At 38.0% G+C, this 20,222-nt stretch overlaps 1 protein-coding gene across 2 annotated transcripts in view; it reads left to right on the plus strand.

The window, feature by feature from the left end:
- Positions 1–20,222, plus strand: part of MSH3 (mutS homolog 3) — a 181,445-nt gene that overhangs the window by 140,013 nt on the left and 21,210 nt on the right. The gene's annotated exons all lie outside the window — the stretch shown is intronic.

A 20,222-nucleotide genomic window follows, 5' to 3' on the forward strand; every position in this document is an offset into this window, starting at 1 on the left:
ATCTTTCTTTACTTTCTAAATTGCCCTTAATCTTCTATTTTGTTTAAAAAAAAAAAGTGTGTGTGTGTGTGTGTGTGTAAGTGCCCGGTATTTTATTTTGGTTACATTACTAGGGAGAGCGACAGAAATTTGACCAAAGAGAGAAAAGATTAAAAGGAGAAGAGAAAAAAAGACTCCTTGGACAGAGTAAGGTGGTTTATCTGAAAGAGAATCTTGTTAGCAGAATAACAGTTATGGATGTTTTTAGATACAAGTAATTAGAAAAGAAAATAAGAGTTTACTTTTCTCATACAATGAGAAGACTTGGAGTGGGCTGCTGCTTCTGCTGCTTCAGTGGTTCGTTGTTGGCATTTCCCATGTAGTTGCAAGATAGTTGCTGTGACTCCAGACATCACATCACATGAGGAAAAAGAACAGAATGCCACAGTTCCCTCCCTACTTTTTTTTTTTTTTCCTTCAGGATCAATACCTTTTCAGAAGCCTCCCAGAAAACTTCCACTTAAATTTCATTAACCAGACCTGTGCCTCATGGCCATAGTTGCCAAGAGAACAGAAAGTAAGAATTTGCTTTTCTCCAGTTTTTCTCATGGAGTTAGGCAAGTGTTTGGGAATGTATTTGGAGGTAATCAGAAAATAGTTTTGGCCTACAAAAAATGAATTCAGTGATAATAAAAACAGCTCAACTTTATTATAATAATATTTAAAAAATAAAGTACATTCAGTGAGAGTAAGTATAAGCCTTCTGAAAAAGGACAAACCACACTAATGTCAAGAAATTTGGATATTTATTCATTTTCATTTATTCATTCATCCAACATATACTAACTTAGCATGTAATATATGACAGGCACTGGGACTACAATGCAACCATGGTTTCTGTGCTGGTAAAACTTAGCCGGTGGAGATCAACATTAACCAAAACGATTGTATAAAAAATGTGAAAATGCAGCTGTGGCAAGTCTACAAAGGCTATATGCAAGATGCCAGGACAGCCTGTGGGACTGGGGTATGATCTGGACAGGAGAGGGTTTCCTTTAGCAAGTGACTCTTAAGACCTCTCTGAAGGGCTAGCTAACTAATCAAAGGAAAAAAGAGCATTTCAGACAAAGGGAGCATGTGTACAGAGGCCTTTTAACATTAAAAAAAAAAGATAAGGAAGTAAATTCTCCCTGGTTCTTAGGGGAGCGTTATTCTGGATGAAGCTGAAGAATAGCTTCAAGTTACATAGAGTATAGAGTGGTAGGAGTTTATCCTAAGCCATGGGAAACCATCGAAGGATTTTAAACAGTGCTTGGCATGATCAATGCAGGGCATGTTTGGAGAAAGGACATGATAGTAACCTTATCAGTAGACTCCTGCACTGGTCTTAGTGAGAGGTGTCAATAGTTTGGATGAGGTTTGTAGTGATAGAGTGGAAAGGAGAGGCATTTGAAAAGTGTTCAGGAAATAAATCAACAGGGACTGGTGATAGAAGGGGTATGCATATGAGATAAAAGGAGTTGTCAGAGATGACAGTGGTTTGTACATCTCTTTGGACAGTGCTGACATTTACTTAAGAGGGTGATTTTTTTTCATAGATCCTGACTTTATTTGTATACATAGTAAGTAGAAACACTCTGAGACATTTGAGAGGAGCCATCATATAGGCAGTTGTGTATAGAGTCCAGAGGGAGAGATGAAAGATAATGATATAAACTTGCTCTGAGACATCTTTGTATAAGTGAAAGTCCTGGGTGTGGGTGAGATCATCTTAGCAGAGAGTATAGTGGAGAAAATAATGTTCTAAGACCGAGCCTTAGGACTACCAACATGTCCCAGATGAGTAAGATGTTAAACTAGAAAAACTGACAAGACAAAAACACTGTAAGATGTTACAATGTCAGGGGAATACTCCTTCAAGAAGAAATGAAGTGGCCAGCCGCACAGAGCGGTCAGGTAAAAGGAAGCCTCTGAAGTCAACTTTGATCTTAACAAAGTGTTGGTCATTAGAGACCTTAGCAGGAGCTGTTTTGATTTTTGTTTGTTTTAAAGATTTATTTATTTACTTATTTTAGAGAGCAAACATGAATGGGAGGAGCAGAGGGAGAGGGAGAGAAAAATCTCAAGCAGACTCTGCACTGAGCTTGGAGCCCCATGCGGGGATCAGTCTCATGACCCCGAGATCACGACCTGTGCTGAAACCTGTTGTCAGATGCCCAACCAACTGGGCCACTCAGACACCCCAGCAAGAGCCTATTTTGGTGGAGTGGTGAGACCATACTCCAGTTAAAGATGGTAAAGAAGGGAGTGAAAGGTCAAGAAATACAATGTTTGTACAAGTGTCGCCAGGGCAGCTTGGCTGGGAGGAGGAGATGAAAGATCCACTGAGGGACTTGTTCTGTTTTTGAATGTAGGCTTGAACATGTTTCAGTGGGATATCCAGGGGAATATGTTATATCCATAAATTTATAATTTAAAAAAATGCATTGATTACCTTGGAGCATACTAGAATAGATTAATGGTACTCATAACAAAAAAAATCATTAATCACTTTGGAGAATGAAAATTGAAAAATAAAAAGAGAATTAAGCAGCTATTGTGTCTTCCCACACAGATGATGAGAGGAAGTTTCTCCTTATAGAAGTGTCCCAGCTCATAAGCAAAGAAGGAACGATAGAATTGGAGTGTCGCCCTTTTTTTTTTTTGCAAGGGTGGAGTTTTCCCAGAGAAGTTGGTGAAAAAGCAGAGGGAGTTTAAGAGTTGGCAAGTGTGTGTTAGGAATAATGGACCATGGGACTTCAGCAAAGAAGAGGGCCCAGGAGGGATCCCTGGGTAGCGCAGTGGTTTGGCGCCTGCCTTTGGCCCAGGGCGCGATCCTGGAGACCCGGGATCGAATCCCACGTCAGGCTCCCGGTGCATGGAGCCTGCTTATCCCTCTGCCTGTGTCTCTGCCTCTCTCTCTCTCTCTCTCTCTCTCTCTCTCTCTCTCTCTCTCTCTCTCTCTCTCTCTCTATCATAAATAAAATAAATAAAATTAAAAAAAAAAAAAAAAGAAGAGGGCCCAGGGGAAAGCACAGTGGTAGGTGGGCTGGAGTCCTGAGAAGTTTGAACAACAGTTGTGGTGGAGGTGCTGTGTGAGCCGGAATGGATAGCTTTTGAGGTAAAATAATTCATGTCTCTGTTGAAGTCCAAGATGTGTCCCTGGTGCTGGATGGCTGACTTAGAGGAGGAGAATGGTGAAGAGGAGATCTAGAATTGATCTAGATGGTGTTGGTTGCTTTAGCTACATGGACCTTTAGTGCTATCAGAGACATTGGCAGAGCTCTCGGGGCAGAGGGGAAAATATATACCAAATGTTAACCACTTAGATGAATGAGGAGGAGTGATTTGAAGTTGAGTAACTGACAAAGGGAGGATGTTATGGTCAAATGGTATAACCTCAAAGGAGATGTTTTTCTTATGAGGAGGTAAAGCCTAGAAGTAAGAGTGGTGAGCAGGAGAACCCTTGCAGTATCACAGGAGGCAAGGAAATGAATAGCCGGTTTTGGAGAGGGCTGCAGCGGAAGGGCTAGAGAGGAAAGGGAAGGGTGCTCATGTGGAGAAGAGAGCAAGGACACGGAAGTTGGCTGATTATTTGGCTGCTATTCCAAAGTGCCTGGTGTCTGGGCTTAGGAGGTAAGTGAGACACAGAGTTGGATAAAACCTGGCAAATGTAGAGCAGTATGGACTTGATGTTGGCTCCAAGAACCACAGAAGGGGACATGCAGCATTCTGACTGATGAAAACTTGAAAAGCAGAAGGATGGGGCCTGGGACGAGTCTTACCAAGCTTGAGCAGTGGCGGATCCACAAGCTGTGGGTGCCACACACACTGGGCTGGCCGATTGTAGCCCTGAAACTTGAGATGTGTGCTGGATCACCTGGACTCAGAAGCTCATCAGGCAAGAAGAAAAAATAGATAAAATATGTTTGAGTCTGATTGCAATGTCCCCAACAGATATTGCTGAGCACACTCTTTGGCCAGTGATGCATTTTTTACTGCTTCAAGTCTTAATCCTGGCACCCATTACTTACTACATATTATTACAGAAACTGCTTCCCTTCTCTTCTCAGTCTTCCTTTTTTCTTCTCTTCAGTTTTTAAGAGAAAAGGCCCTTGTGAAGTGCCTCTGAGAGCACAGCTATGATCGGATCATTCTGTTGCTAAACCTCTAAACAGTGAATACAGGTCTCTGAGCATGTCTGTTGGGAACCACCAGATGACCCCCAACCTTTTCAGTCTTGTTTTCGGTTTCTTTCCCTCACCTACCTTTGTGTCAACCTAGCACTTCTTTCTGAATTCCAAGAAAAGCTATTGTGTGCTTTCCCATGTCTTTTTTCAGTTTATACTATTTCATGTGCCAGAAATACTTCTGCTGATTTTTCTCTTGTTAGAATTCCACCTCCTTCATGAAGTCTCCCTTGATTCCCATAGCCAGAATTAATATTTCTCATCTCTTTACTTCCATCATACGTGTATTTTGCCTCCCCCCCCCCTTTTTTTTTTATAAAAGCTCTTACCAGTTTAGTTTTATAATTATTCTTGTACAGGTCTACCTCTACTGTTATATGGTCCATTCCCAGAAGATGAGTTTCATGTTGTGTACATTTCCCTTCTCCCTCCCCAAACCTGGAACTCCATCTACTTTGTACATACATAACAGACACTGAAGAAAAGGCTATTGAATGAATTGACTGTTAAGTCAAGATCAGGTAAATGGAAGATAATCCCATGGGCAGTGGGGAGTCCTTAAAGACACAGGAGTAGGAAAGTGTTGTGATCAGAGTTACAGTTGAGGTTCCAGGAAGAGATTAAAATCCTGCCACACTGTGAAAGGCAAACTATACAAAGGGATGATGTAATGTAGGAATTCTTGAAGAGAGGCTGAGCATTTTAATTAGGCTGATAGAAATGGAAGTGGACAAGGGACAGAAGAAGGATGTTGCAGGGTTAGAATTGACAAAGCAGGGATCCCTGGGTGGCGCAGCGGTTTGGCGCCTGCCTTTGGCCCAGGGCGTGATCCTGGAGACCCGGGATCGAATCCCACGTCGGGCTCCCGGTGCATGGAGCCTGCTTCTCCCTCTGCCTGTGTCTCTGCCCCCCTCTCTCTCACTGTGTGCCTATCATAAATAAATAAAATTAAAAAAAAAAAAAAGAATTGACAAAGCCCTGGTGACTACCATGGATGAAGGGAGATAGGTGAAGAGAAGTGAATGGTGGGTTTTATCACTGAAAAATTCAGGAGGAGGATCTGATTTCAGAAGTCATTTCAATTGGTAACGTACACCATAGCAAGGAGGCTGCATCGTAAGAGGGCCATTACATTTCTCTGTCATAAGCATAAATTCTAGGCTGTTGAGACACTCTAGCACTGGCTCAGTAATGAGGTGAAAACTCTAGTGTACTAAACACGTATTTTTCTTAAAACTGCGTAACAGAGTTTGATATTAGGCTTTAGGGATATGAAGCCAAATGAGATCACTCTACCTGCCCTCAAGAAACTTAGGTGTGGTAAGGGAGGTGGAGGCACAAGGCATTACAGTGTAGTAAGTGATGGAGAAGTGATTTGATTGTATATGTGTGATAATTTGCTTGCTCATTCATTCATATTTATCCTGCCATTGTCCAGAAAGGAGTCTTTAAGTCGGTTTGCAGAAGATTACAAATATTGTAAGTAAAAATGAGGGTGAGGGATTAAAATGAAGCCAGGAATGAAACTTAAAATATTTATCACATAATGACCAACACTGTTGTGGCGAAGCCTCAGATTTGTCTCAGTTTTCCACAAAGGTAAACTTGTTCATTTAAAATAGTTTTGCAAAAAAATAAAAAAATAAAAAAAAAATAAAATAGTTTTGCAAAAAAAATAAAAATAAATAAAATAGTTTTGCAGTACCTAGAAAAACAAATAAATTGCTTAAGAAAACAGCTTTTAAAAACCTTCTTACTGTGTTAGACAACCATTTTTAATGATAAGATTAGCTAGTAGCTAACTTGGATGGTGCTTATATGGGACATGAGCTTCTTCCTCCGTGTTATGATAACATGCCTATATCTCATGAACCAGCCTTGAGGAGCTGATTACTAATCACTATGTAATACAAAAGCTGTCCTTTGAACCTTGCAAATGCTAAATTAATTGTTTCAGTATAGTAGTTTTCATTCTGAATTAACTCCTTCAAACACATCAGTTTTTTCAGCTACTTAGGGATACATTTTACAGTGACCTGGTCCTGGTGAGCCCATCAAGAGGTAGTATTACATGAAAGAATGTTGTTGTTATAATACATGACAAAGAGCTGGTTACAAACCCTGGCATTCACTGTGATTCCACTTTTGTATGAGAAATTATATATGTAAATATATGCAGAGAAAATCATCTAAACAGAAGGCTTATATTCCAAAATATCATAAGGGATATGGGATTATGGTGAGTGTTCTTTTCTTCTGCTTATTAATATTTTTAAAAATCTGAAATAAACAAGTAACAAAGATACAACCCCAAATTAAGGGCGGCGATATCACTCAAAATGAGATTTTTACAGGACTCTAGTGAAATGCTTGTATGGTCACTGGGAACACTTTTTTCCAGGGCAAATTTCTCTTCCATACTCAGTAGAATGGAATTAGGGGTTCTGAGTCTAAACCTTTTCAGGTGCTTCGGTGTATCAGAGCTTACTTTTCCCAAAAGTTTTTAACCCAGCCTATATATAACCTTAGTTCTTCCTCCTTTAGGCATTAATAGTTTTCTTGTCTGGATCAGTGTACAAGATTGATGTCTTTAATTTTCATAGCACACACATTGTCATTTGCACACATAACATCTGAAACAGTGAGTTTTAACCCTTAATATATATTGGACTTCTTTTGAGAGAGAGAGAGAGAGTGTGTGTGTGTGCGCACGTGCACAGAAGGGTTACGAGGAACAGAGGAAGAGGGGAAGAGAGAATCTTAAGCAGGCTCCATACCCAGCACAGAGCTCAAGACGGGGCTTAATATCATGGACCCTGAGATCATGACCTGAGTCAAAATCAGGAGTCTAACATTTAACCCACTGAGCCACCCAGGCACCCCCATTGGGCGTTTTTTTTTAAATGGAGCTTTTAAAAAATGGTGATACCTGGGCCCTCCCCTCAGAGGTTCTAAGTTGGACTAGAGTCTGGAAGTTGAGTTTTGTAAGCGTCCAGATGGTTTTGAAGTAAAGCTGAGATTGAGAAGCATTTCCCCAAGCCCCTGCTGGAGAGCTCATTTGTTTAATTATAAATGTTAATTTAGGGATCCCTGGGTGGCGCAGCGGTTTGGCGCCTGCCTTTGGCCCAGGGCGCGATCCTGGAGACCTGGGATCAAATCCCACGTCGGGCTCCCGGTGCATGGAGCCTGCTTCTCCCTCTGCCTGTGTCTCTGCCTCTCTCTCTCTCTCTCTCTCTCTCTCTCTCTCTCTCTCTCTCCTCCTGTGTGACTATCATAAATAAATAAAAATTAAAAAATAAATAAATGTTAATTTAAAAATTATAGATACATTTATTATGAAAACAGTTTGACAGTATAATAGGGTATAAAGTGAAAGTTTGCCTTCTCCCCAGGTCAACAACCATTACTGATTCTTTGTGTAACTTTCCACAAATGTAATATTATACATAAATCTTCTCTTATATAAATGGTATTACACTAAGCATTACTGCTATGAAGCTTGCTTTTATTTCCTAATATGTGGGGGACATATTTCTCTATCAGTTCATGCTGATTAACCTCACATGTTTTAATGACTGCAAGGTATCTTGCTCCTTGGTCTCTTTAACCTTAGAGAGCTATATCTGGGATGCACTGCTTTAGTATATAAGGACCCTGTTCCTTGTCTTTTCTTCTGTCCTCGCCCTCTCTTCCTGTTATAATTGAAAAGGAGTCTGCATGGACCATATTCATTTATATCCCAGATCCTTACTAGAATATGGTTTGGTATTATACCTTCCTATTTTTCATTTATTTATTGGGAAATAATTCAGATATATAACAATCCCACAGGCATCAACCACGCTACTAAAGAAATAAAGCATTGCCAATATTTCTGAACCTATAATTCTCTCTGATTCTTTTCCTTTCCACACCATCTAGAAGAACTGCCCTTCTTGACTATAGTTTTTATTCCAGGCATTTCTTTATATTTTTACTACACAGGTATGTTTTTGAGACAATATACAGAGTTATCAGGTATGCTTTTACACTTTATATGTGTCACATCACACTGTATTCTTCTGCAAGTGACTTTTCCCCCTCAATGTTATATTTATGAATTCATCATTCACAATAATGTATACATATATACAATATAGATAGTTTCTTCATTTTTCTATAATTATGGATATTCCATTGCATATACACCTAACACTGTTTATCCATTTTCCTTGATTGATATTTAACATGTTTCAAATTTGTTTCAGATGCAGACAGTACTGGTACTTGTCTTACACACATTCTTCTGGTGCACGTGAATGAGTTTTTTGAATCCAGATTGTTGTCTAGGAGTGGGACTGTGAAGTGTTAGGAATGTGCATCTTTCTTGTTCTTCAAGGAGGCTGCCAGCAGTATATAAAAGTTTGTCCCTGTGCTTTAAAATTAAATTAGAGGACAGCCCTGGTGGCTCTGGTTTAGTGCTGCCTTAAGCCCCAGGGTGTCATTCTGGAGACCTGGGATCGAGTCCCACATCAGGCTTCCTGCATGGAGCCTGCTTCCCTCTGTGTATGCCTCTGCCTTTCTCTCTGTGTCTCTCATAATTAAATAAATCTTTAAAAAAAAATAAATTAGGGACACCTGGGTGACTCAGTCATATAAGCATCTGACTCTTGATTTTGGCTCAGGTCATGATCTCACGGTGGTGAGGTTGAGCCCTGCATCTGGCTCTGTGCTAGGTGTGGAGCCTGCTTAAGATTCTCTCTTTCCCTTTCCCACTGCCCTCCCCCACCAGCACAGAGGTGCAGGCATGGGTTTGCATGCTCTCTCTCAAAAGAAAATAAAATTAGACATACCCATTTGATGATGTTCCTGTATAGTCTCCAAAATTGCTCATAAGTAAATTTTCATTTTTATTATTTTCTGTCTTTTACATTAAGTGCCTTCTGATAAGTCATTTTTTGTTAATGCTAGGGAATTGTTTTCCCTCTATGTACATGCTGTGCCTGTTTACAAAAGGATTTGAAGCGATTTATTGGCCTTCTCTGACAAACTGCCAGACTTCCTCTCATCAGCCAATAGTTGCTTCCTCTTTAATTCCTTTTTGTCTTGACTGCCAGAAAAGCAAGAGCTAACTAAATTCAAGGCTCAGGTGCAGAAACAAATTTGGTTTAGTTTTCCCCTCTTCTTACATAGGGGTATTTCTCTAATATGGTTCTTCTAACAGCTGCATCAGAATCATAGAGATGATTATTTAAAATGTTTAAAATTTTCTAAGCCCTGTATCAGAGACCTATTAAGTTGGAATCCCTAAGGTGAGACTGCAAAATTAGCATTTCCAAAGCTCATGTAAAGTGTGCTGTCTTAATGTGAGAACCTACTATATTGGCTTATAATCTTAGTTTCGTATTCATTGTAATTTTTCCATCATAGATATATTTTTAAAGGTTTTATTTATTTGGTAGAGGGAAAGCAAAAGGACACAGCTAGGGGAGCAGCATAGGGAGAGGGGAGAAGCAGGCTCCCCGCTGAGCAGGGAGCTTGATGTGGGACTTGATCCCAGGACCACAGGATCATGACCTGAGCCTAAGGAAGTTGTTTAACGGACTGAGACACCAGGTGTCCCTATGGATATGTTGTTATTCTAAATCATTTCAAATTCTTTTTGTACCCAATGAAGAAATATTGAAAATCTAGCAGAGTGAGATATATGCATAAAATTTGGCTCTAAACTTTATCTTTAAATTGGCTATTTTTGTATTATTGATTGGACATTCATGACAACTGGATTTAAATTCATGTATTCCATAAGTATGGAATTGAGTGCCTACTATGTGCCATGTGCTGTGCTATAAGAAGAATAAATGTGTGAAAAGCTATGAACAGACAGTCTTTAGGAATATTTTTTCTGAATATTATAAGCTTGTATAAGCCTATTCCTGTATAAGCATTATTTTTAAAATAATTTTGGCAAACATTTACATGTGGCTTTAGTTAGTATATTTATATTGGTATATTGTGATGTATGTATTTATCAGTGAGATATTTCTAGACACATATTTCCAAGGATCATTAACATCTTTGAGTATATCACTGGAATAAGCTGTGTTGCTTATTATTCTGATAAATGCAAACTTAAATCTCATTCAGCTTTTTAGACTCACTAATTAAGTTTTAGGAAAGCAATGAATTATTAAGTCTGGTTTGAAAAAAGCTAAATAGTTGACTTCTCTCAGCATAATTTGTTTCTATTTATATCAGTTAAATGTTGGTAGAAAGGAGTATTTACATTAAGTGGCCCTGGGTTAATAATTTTCAGGCCATGCTACCCAAGTAAACTCTGTATGGCCCCTCACTTCAGTAATGCTGTGTACTCGAAATGGCAACAGTGTGTTTATTTTGAGAGAGAATTGGAGAGTAATAGGCACTCAGGTGCTTAACCTACTTTAAATATTTGCTTTTGACTGTGTGGATGGTAACTGATTTGTTTGCCCAATCTAGTTTAATTCAGCAAATATTGATTGAGCACCTACTGTGGAGTATTTGTGCTCTGTTAAATACATATATATTTATATGTGTACATATATATCCAAATATATATTGACATATTAAATATATGTATTTGTATATGTATGTGTATATTCTCTTTAGACAGAGAACATCTTGAATACATGCATATTTTCTAGTTGGTAGTAAATATCAATAGTAAAAACCACATGATAAGTGATATTTTACGAAATGAGTAGGCTGTTACGAATTCTATTGGCATCAGAAGTGTTGCTTATGAATATCTCTGTTGTTTATTTAATTCCCACAGCTGTGTTTGGCAAACAGATGCCTCACTTCATTGTTTTTGATAGGAATTGGTTGTCTGAATTTAATACTTCAGGCACCTAAGGATTTGGTTTGGTTTGAAATGCAGATCCTTTAGAGATAGTGTTCTAATCGGTATAATGAAAGGGACTCTTGGACTCCAAATTTAAGAACATCTGCAAGTGTCTGAAACATATCCACATTTAGCAGCCATTATTCAGTTTCAACTCCTGACATTTCACAAAGGGAACAACAGACTCAGATTGTGATTTGCCTGCCTGAGCTCATAATGTGTGTTTAATTATAAGGATGCATCTTCTGGGTGTGTCTGGTTCCCCTCTATTAATCTTATTAATTAATCTGATTAATCTTATCTTTTGTTGGCCTTAATTATTTGTGGCTTTCACAGATATAAAGTTGGGAAAGAACAGGTACTCTATTAAATTATTTTCCTTTGAAATTCTTGGGACTTTCTCACAGAATGGACTATTGGATGTGTTAGAGAAAAATTTACCCAGTCAGCACATCCTGGGTTCCCTTTGATAGGAAAATTCCTGTGTCCTTCATAAGTGGCCTGCATGTGCCTGTGGATGTTTCCAGTGAACATGGTTTCATGAGAGCCAGCACACATTTGGCATTTCCCTCCACTACTGTCTTGATTCTCAATAGTGTTTCCATTGAAATTGAAAGATTGCTAACAGTGTTTTTTGCTTGGTTGTATTTGGAATTCAGTGTTACAAGTTTTAAATATTTAATTTTAAATACTGTAGTGTGATCTGATTGCAACTGTTAGTAGAAACAATTATATGAAAGAAACTTTTCTTGTCTTTTGTAATAATTTTATTGCTGCTAATAAAATGTTCTTGATGTTGCTAGAAGAAAGCTGCTTATTTAACCTGATACCTTCTTTTTGCCTTGTCTTAAGGTAGTATCCTTAAATATATCATTTGTGATTTTTTAAAATAACATATTTTCTAATTATACTGTGATGTTTGTTCACTGTGCAAAATTTAAAAATAGAAAAGCTCAAAAAAGAAAAATTTAAATCGTCTGTAATTCTACCTCCTGGAAATCATTTTGTTTAGGTATTTGGCTTTCCAGGCTCTTTCAAGAATGCATACAATGTAGTGATAAATCATTGGTGATTTCACTCCATTTCTAGGTTAATGTTTATGTTTAGTTAAATGCAGCACAGATTTTTCTTTATGCCTCTTAAGTACTATCCAGTATCTACACATCTTATAATAATTGGTATCCTTTTGTGGTTTTTTCTTCTCTTGGACTAATTTTTTATTTTTTCTTTTCTTATGCCATCTTTCTCAAAAGTTACTTTGTTATTTAGGGGATTATTTTCCTTTTGTAAATTTACATAATAATCAAAAAAATAGGAAGCTTAGACATGTCTACTGTACAGAATTCTGTTAACTTTTTAATGAAGTGAATAGGAACATCTTCAGTTTCAAAAAGGAGGCAAAATAAGCTAACATAAGAGTCCTCCTATACAGAGCATTTAGAAGACAAATAAGGTATTCCACTTTCATGAGGAAGCTAGAATAGGCAAATCCATAGGAGCAGAAAATAGAATAGAGGTTACCACGGGCTGGCAGGAAGGAGAGAATGGGGAGTTTGTTTTTTGATGAGTACAGAATTTCTTTTGGGGGGGATGATGAAAAGATCTGGTAATGGATCGTGGTGATGGCTGCACAACATTTGAACGTGCTTATTAATGCCACTGAATTGTATACTGAAAAATGTTAAAATGTTAAGTTTTATTTATATATATTTTTACTACAATTTTCGAAGTATTCACATTTGTCCAAAAATCCTAATGCAATACAATGATTATTGCCTCATTTTGATATTTAAGCTCCAGTATTGATCATTCAATATGAAAAATCATTTTTCTTTGTAATTGCAGTACTTCTCCCTCATGCTAACATTTTCCTTGTGTGAGACCCAGAAATTGTGATTTGAGGGAGCAGAGGCCCACTGCATTAGCTACAACTGAAAAACATCTAGAATGTTATCTCAAAATACCAAGATCTCATAAAAACAAACTCTTGTTCAAATTTTCATGTAAATGTTCTTTATTTTAGAAACTGATTTTAAAAAGTATTAATTTCTTTTCTCCATTAATGCTTTATTAAGCTTTGTTGACCTATATAAGGGTTATAGACGAGGAGGGAGTAGAGGATTAGAAAGATTAGTCAACCGCCACTCCTAAAAATATCAAAGTGATTTTTTTTTTCTTAATCACATAACTGTAACCTGTCTACTCAGAGCAAACTAACTCTAAGATGAAATCTAAAGAATGCATTTTCCATTTTTCACTACTTTGGAATATAAATACAAACAGAATGATAATTCCATGTGTTCTATAATTCCTTAAATCTCTACGTATTTTAACATTTGAAAAACATCAGAATCATTGTCCAGTATTATGTCTTATAAAATGCTTGAATTAATAAAATGGTACAAAATTTATATTAATTTATACTGTCTTGCTTCAAAAACTTATTTTTAGTGCTTTACTGGGATATTTACAATATAGCAGGATAATAAGAGAGTAAAATGGTATCTAAAGATCCTGGAACAAAGAGAAAATAAGGGTAGAAACTTAAGATACTAAAGAGAGAAAAATAAGAGAGTTGCTCTTTGTTCTTATAAGGTGTTACTTAGTTATTAGTAACCAAGGTGAAAAGGAAAATGTGTTTAGTTATAAAATTCTGTGTCTATCAGAATTCTATAAAGTCATTATACTGCCAAAATTTAATGAAAATATAGACTATATTTCTTAAGGGAGGTTAGCAGAAAATATTTCTATCAGTAAACATTTCCCACAGTTAGAAGCACATGCTTCATTGTAGCCTCAGTGACTGGTTAACAAGGTTTTTTCAGTGTCTGCTGGGCAGCATTGTTACTTTATCATGTGCTGTGGAAGACTAGAATTTTAATAGAAAATGTGTTGCCTGCTAAGGCAGTGGCTTTCAGACTGTTGTACAGGGACTTTAGAGTCCCCCAGAACCCCATCTAGATGAGGAAAGGGGGGCCTAATAGTGCTGTCTTGACTAAATCAGCATTCCTTTTATCTAATCTGTAGTGAATTTCTCTGAAATCTCATTTGAGCAAGGGATTTAACAGCTAAAATGATAGTCGAAAATCACTGGCCTAATAATAGAGTTAGGACCATTGCATAATAAAAGTACATCTAAGATCCCCTAAAATCATGGTCCTGAAGGGACAGAAGCCCACTAATACCATGAGGCACATTGGGTGTAATTCAGCTGTAAGCTGGGAACATGAAGGTCTCTATTTTTTCTTCTCTGCCACGAATTCACCACGTTTTCCCTCATCTGTAAAATGAGAGTATAAAACAATTACTACCAACTTGGCCAGCAACAAGACTTTTTTTTTTTTTTTTTTACTTTATTGGCTTGTTAATGGGAAATTCTTTGCTGTCCTACAGGCTCTTCCCTTCTGTCAAAGTGAAAGGAACCATAGGCGAAAGAAGTGACCCAGTTCTCTGTAGGGAATGTGAACATGGGTGGGGGGGAACTAGGGGAAGGGAAGGTAAATCTATCTAGAGCGGTCATCTTTTAGTGTCTGCAGCTCATCTAGGCAGACAATTGTGTAGGACAGATTCAGTGACTGTAACAAAGGTTTTGGATAAAAGGTGACTGAGGGATGCCTAGGTGGCTCAGTCTGTTAAGCATCCAACTCATGATTTTGGCTCAGGTCATGATCTCAGGGTCATGGGACTGAGCCCATGTTAGGCTGCATGCTCAGCATGCAGTCTCTTTGAGATTCTTTCTCTTCCTCTCCTTCTGTCTCTCCCCCTGCTCATTCTCTCTCTCTCTCTGAATGAGTGAATGAATAAATAAAATAAATATCTAAACAAAAGTGACTGAGAGGCTACTTGGGCTTTGATGCTTAGGTGGTCATCAGTGACGAAATTCAAGAAGGTCAGGATGAAGAATGGGTGATTTCTTGTCAGGAAAGACTTGAAGATATTAGCAAGGATAGTTTGGATAAGCAGAAAGTAAATAGCATTTTTAAAACTTAGACTTCATCTGCATGAATTTGACTGTACCATTCTAAAAATTTAGCATAAGAAATGCATTTTTACAATGTTATCTTGAAAAGTAAAAATTAGAATTACTCTTTTAAATGCAATGTTTTAAAACTGAATGGAGGGATCCCTAGATGGCTTAGCAGTTTAGCGCCTGCCTTTGGCTTAGGATGTGATCCTGGAGACCCCGATCAAGTCTCACATCGGACTCCCTGCATGGAACCTGTTTCTCTCTCTGCCTGTGTCTCTGCCTCTCTCTCTGTGTCTCTCGTGAATAAATAAATAAACTCTTAAAAAAAAAAAACTGAATGGAAAATACAGGTGAATACTGTTAAGATTGCATGCCAGTTTTTAATTACCAAGGACCATATTATTGCAATAAGTTTTCCATCAAAATATTAAACATTAATTTTTATATCCATTAAAAACCTGTTTCTCTCATATTCCTTACATTTATGCATTATACTTCAGAATAAACTTAGCAACAGTATACAAGGATAACCCTAATTTATATGGAAGCACAGAGGAAAATATTAGTTTAAATCCTTTCACTCCTTGTAACTTTTCCTACAAATAGTCCTTTGTTAACTTTAAATTTGGACGTTCACATTGATGTTTACTCTTGACTCATTTGGGTTGAGTAAGTTGTTTTACAACCCTGGAACATGATTCGATAAGTTCATGTTCAGGGTGGATTGAACATCTTAGTGTAGTTTAAGGAAAACAAGTCTTTCAGTTTGTAGAAAAAAGAAGAGGAACCATAGGCGAAACAATCGTGTAGGAAGACTGTTCCAGGCTGATGAAATAATAAGGGAAAACATAGAGGGATAAAGGTGTGTGGTATCGATTCTCTAAATATACTAAAAACCACTGATGTATAAATACACTTTAAAAGGATGGATTTTGTAATTTGTGAATTACATCCTGATAAAAGCTCTTCTGTTTTCGGGGCTATGTGGCATATGTCAGGGATAGCAAACGTAATCGAGGTGGCAACAACATGGCATCTTGAGGCAGAAGGAGAAGAGAGTAGAGAGTGGTTTAGGGACAGAGATTCAGAAGGCCTTGTAAACCATGCTAGGAATTTAGATTTTTTTTTTTCCAGGCATTAGGAAACCATTGTAAGCTTGGTGGTTGTCTTTTTTTTTTTAAATTTATTTATAAATACTAACTTATTTATCATAGCCATTGTAAGAAGTAGAAAAGCAAATACTTTTATTGTCACTGTTTACTGATAGGGAAAATGGAAGCACTGTGTGCTGGTAGTGGCGTACCTGGGATTCGTACACATAACTATCACATCATGCCGCCTCGTGGATAGGATTTAGTCTGTATGCATATGCAGCAGGTGTCAGTGATTAGACTCAATAATTAGTGGTAGGATTAGAAAACAGTGTGCATCCTATGGAAACTATTTGAATATTTGTTTTATATGGATTTTTATTCAATTTTCAAACATGCTACTAAGGAGTGCTCCTCAGCTGCTGAGCAAGTGTTTGTAGCTTGTACGTTGGCAGAATGGGCCAAAAGCTTAGTGTTGTGACCTGTTTTGAAAAGAAAGTATCTTGAAATAAAAAAAAAAAAACAGCGTGCATAGCTTTTACATTGATTGATACAATATCAGCTACTAACGGACATTGCCTAAAAAGTGGTTGTCCAGTTTAAGACACCTTATTTTTCTTTATTATAGATCTCAAAAAATCCTTTTATAGTGGTAAGAACAGTTAGCATGCAGTCTACCTTCTTAACAGTTGTTCAAGTTAGAGTGCATTTTTCTTGACTACAGGAACAATGTTGTGTGGCAGATCTCTAGAACTTTCTCAAGTTGCATAACCGAAACTGTACGCCCGTTGATTACAACTCCCATTCTCTCCCCACCCCTACTCCAGCCCCTGGCAACCACCATTCTACTCTCTGTTTCTATGAGTTTGTTTATTTTAGAAACTTCACATAAGTGGAGTCCGGCAGTATTTGTCCTTCTGTGACTGACTTATAATACTTATTTCAGTGTGAGTCAGTTGATTTAAAATAGGAGTCTGCTGGTAAGGTGAAAAATAGAATAGCTGTTAGAGAAAGTGAAGATAGGTGATCGGAATAGCTCAGATCAAATAATATAAATTAGTGAAACGTCAGTAGGATTGAAAGAAGAGTACTGAGGACTGGATGTTGTAGATTATGGGAGCAAGAAGAATCCAAAGAGAACACCAAATTCTCATTTTTCATATTTCTAGAGCAAAGGTACTGAATTAGTTTTCTGAGTTGTGTAACAAATTGTCACAAACGCAGCAGCTAAAAGAAACAGCACAGTATTTCAAAGTTTCCGTGGCTTATGAGTTCAGGCCTGGTTTAGGTGGTTCTGTGCAAGTTGCGTCAAGGTGTTGGCCAGAGCTAAGTCCTTAGAGCTGAACTGCAGATGGATCCACTTACAAGCTCGTTCGGGTGTTAGCAGAATCCATCACCTTGAGATGCTAGAATCCAGCTCCCTGGTTTCTTGCTGGCTGTAGGCTATGGATGGCTCTCAGCTCCTAGGGACCACTCACAGATCCATTGCACATGGTCCTCTCCCAGTATGGCAGCATGCTTCTTCAAAGGCAGTTAGGGAGAAGGTCTTAGGGTCATTCTGCAAGCAAGACATAGTCTCATATAATGTCATATAGTCTAGGGAGCAAAATCTCATCACTTTCACTGTGTTATGCTGGTTAAAAGCAAGTCATAGGTCCCACCCACACTCAGGGGAGATGTAATTGTACAAGGAGGTGAAAACCAGAATGCAGAGATCATTGGGGTCACCTTATTGCGTGTCTACCACAGATACTTCCAGCCTCTTACAGCATGTATAGTGAGGTGGTCAGAGTGTACGTTCTGGCATCAGACGGACCTGGAATTGAATCCTGACTCCATGACTGGCTAGCCTTTTGGTCACTAAACCGGTTTCCTCCACCTGTAAATGGGGTAAAGGTCTGTCTCATGTGTGTCAGGAATCAGTGAGATAATTCAAACGAAACACTCAGGTGGGTCCCCAGAACACAGTAAAATGTTCACTGTTTCTCATATGCATTATCACATTTGAGCTTCAGTCACTATCAGGAATAATTAAATTGAAAAGTTAAGTTTTAATTAGAGGATTTGCCCAAGTTAAATAAGTTGATGTGGATATTCAGGATTTGAAACTTAATCTCAAATGGACTTTCTGCTTTACCATTATGAGCATAACTGAATACATTCGTGAAAATTGTGGGACTTGAGAAGAGGATGGGCCCACAGAGGTTTACTATTCCAATCTCCCATTCCACAGATAGGAAGCTAGGACCACACAGGAAAGTTACCTAACTTGGTTAAGATGAGATGGTACTTACTCAGTGGCCAAGCCAGTACTAGAGTGTTGGCCTGTTCCCTCAAGGTACTACTTTTTCTACCATATTTAGCTATATTACATAATTTGTAAATTGCCTGACTTTTTAAAGGTTTTCACTCCAGGGATCCCTGTGTGGCTCAGCGGTTTAGTGCCTGCCTCTGGCCCAGGGTGTGATCCTGGGGTCCCGGGATTGAGTCCCACATTGGGCTCCCTGCATGGAGCCTGCTTCTCCCTCTGCCTATGACTCTCATGAATAAATAGATAAAATCTAAAAAAAAAAAAAAAAAAGTTTTCACTCCATCTTACAGGCTAGAAGTTCCTTTTTCAATGTGACAGCTAATTTTTTAATGCCAAGACGTGGATATATAGAAAGTCCACGTTCAAGGCCTAAGGCCTAAAATAAGAATTCACCTATCTCTAGTGACTAAAACTCAACCTTTCTGAACATCTCTATGTATAAAATGTGATTTGCTTCTTTAAATGTAAATTTAAATTACCTACTTATATGTATATATAATTATTGACTATTTTATTTTGAACTGATTCCTAAAGGCACCTCAATAGTAGTAATGAAATGAACACTTAAAAAGCACAGAATCTTGTTAGCAGTCATGTTAGACCAATATTTCTTACATGCCTTAATCCACTGCAGTTGGGAAAGAAGACCTGATTTAATATTATTTCATTATTCTCCCTCCATGTACCAGATGTTATGCCAAGTGCTTGGAGGAAGAGAAAGGGTCAGCAAATGACCAGTAATTCCCCCACCCTGAGATAATAACTCTAAACATGTTGATAACTTATATTTTTTTCTGCACAGGTAGTTTTTAATAAAAATGACATAACATTTTTTAAATTATAGAAGCAACACCTGTCACACTAGAAAGGAACTCAGACAGTACAAGGGGCACACAACTGAAAACTAAAAGGCTCTCCCCAACACCCTCAGCACCTCTGGCGTGAACCCTAGCCCTGTGCACTGGAGGCAGTCGTTCCGAGGGGGCCCAGTTTTCTTCTGCTGGTAGTTAGACATTACAATATCTGTAGAATATTCTTCACTCTAATTTTAGATTTATTTACTTTAGACTGTATCTGTTGAACTACAAATATGAAGAAATCGTTTATCATTCCATGAGCCTTCCCATTTTTAAGACTATTTTTACTTTTACCTGTCCAGAAGGTCTCAACACCTGTCCTGCTGTAATCATTTCATTCTTTTTCTTAAAAAAAAAGTTTTATTTCTTTATTTGAGAGAGGAAAAAAAAAAAAAACAAGCAGGAGGAGGGGCAGAGGGAGAGGGGGAAGCAGGCCCCCTGCTGAGCATAGAGCCTGACGTGGGTGGGGCTCCATCCCAGGACCCTGGGATCATGACTTGAGCTGAAGGCAGACACTTACGCGAGTCAGCCACCCAGATGCCCTGTTCTCATTGTTTTTCAAAGGCTAGTTTACAAATGGAAGGACCCAATAGTCAACATTTATGTTATTAGGATATATGGATGTGTTCCATCCACGTTCACTTGAGTGTTCAAAAAGTATATAATCCTTAAGGTGTTAGATTGTCAGAGGAGCCTCTCCTAAGCATCCCAGTCTAAAATTCTCATTTCTTTCTAGCTTTTTTCACTTGTTATTCCCTATATCTCATATTTTTCTTTCAAATGCTGTTTTCCCTGTTTGATCTCTTTCTTTGAGCAGTTTGTGAGGATTCAGGGTGGCAAATTTTCTGAGTTCTTAAAAATGTATGATAAACTTTATTTTGTCTTCATATCTGTTTTAAAAGTTTAAATGAGGGGATCCCTGGGTG

The sequence above is a fragment of the Nyctereutes procyonoides genome, unplaced genomic scaffold (assembly GCF_905146905.1).
Source record: "Nyctereutes procyonoides isolate TBG_1078 unplaced genomic scaffold, NYPRO_anot_genome, whole genome shotgun sequence".
In the NCBI taxonomy this organism is placed as follows: domain Eukaryota; kingdom Metazoa; phylum Chordata; class Mammalia; order Carnivora; family Canidae; genus Nyctereutes; species Nyctereutes procyonoides.